We start from the raw sequence: 1,416 nt of genomic DNA on the forward strand, positions 1-1,416 counted from the left end.
GGAAGGGGGAAAAGGGAGGGTCTGATAATGCTTTTCTTAAAATCCCAAGGAAAGAGACTGGAGAAGTCAGGTGGAGTTGTGTACCTAATTTGACCCTCAGATCACTTCCTTACAGTGGGATGCGGCAATTGGGAAGCACAAGAAAGGAGTGTATAAGAACTCGATCTCCCAGTGCACCGAGGAGTTGCATAGCACACAGGGGTTTATGTATTTTCACTTTCCACTCTGATAATGGAGATAGGTGGGAGAAATAGGGGTCCTGAAAATTCAGGAAGAGCAGAGTAAGTGGCCCCTATGTACGGTAAGAATTTAATTGGCTTGCCTGCTACAGAGAGGGTTACCTTAGGCACAGCCATTTTGAAGTAGTGAAATGAGACCAAATCTGGAGCTAAGGCCAGTCAGTTGGACGGAATGAGCCCCAGAAGATCTATGAGTATGGAGGGAGCTGGTTCAGGGTAGGGGCAAGGGATCCAGAAGGCAGTAAAATCTCCTTTCTTAAGAAGAAGGCATCTGTGTTTCCAATGCCCTTCCTTGCAATGGGGGGCCTGGTCCCAGCAGCAGTGCCCGCTTCCTGGGGCACACTTTGCTCTAATGCCCTTCTCAGTTGCTATTAAAATAGATTGTAGTTCTCAGAGCAGGCATTCTCCAAATGCCTTATTGCCTGAACTTTCAGGGTATTCTGGAAAATTTCTCCTGCAGTGATTGCCACCGTTTGGAAAACTTCCTTCTGCTGGAGGGCCTGTTGTCAGTCCCTCCACCTGTTTTCCTCCCTCTCTTCATCCTGTTCTTAGAGATCTAGAAGGCCAGGTATAAAAGCTCTATTTGTGGGGTCTGGGGCTCCTTTCAAGCTTTTGGAATTTGCACTGAATATCAGGGGCTAACTGGGAGATGAAGAGCATGGCTAAGATAGTTTTTCCCTCCCTGGTATTGGGATCTAGATTAGTAAGGTAGTGGAATGCCTCAAACAATCATGAAAGAAAAAGAGCTGGGCTCTTGCATCCTGGTTTTGAGTAATTTCTTTAACCTTATCATAATTTATGGATTTAGCAGAGGCCCTTTTTATCCCTTCCATGAGTGAGAAGAGCATATAATCACACCTTTCTCTATGAGGAGACCCCATTGGTAATCCCAGTTTGGATGCTATTGTGAAACCACCATGGAGCCAACTGACTAGGCATAAGGATCAACAATGTAGCTGGGCATAGTGGCTCATTCCTATAATCCCAGCACTCTGGGAGGCCAAGGTGGTTGGATTGCCGGAGCTCATGAGTTTGATACTAGCCTGAGCCAGAGGTCTCATCTCTAAAAAAATAGCCAGACCTTATGGCAGGTGCCTATAGTCCCAGCTATTTGGGAGGCTGAGGCAAGAGAATCACTTGAGCCCAAGATTTTAAGGTTGCTGTGAGCTGTGACACC

Source organism: Otolemur garnettii, unplaced genomic scaffold (assembly GCF_000181295.1).
Source record: "Otolemur garnettii isolate 467f Iridium unplaced genomic scaffold, OtoGar3 scaffold00220, whole genome shotgun sequence".
In the NCBI taxonomy this organism is placed as follows: domain Eukaryota; kingdom Metazoa; phylum Chordata; class Mammalia; order Primates; family Galagidae; genus Otolemur; species Otolemur garnettii.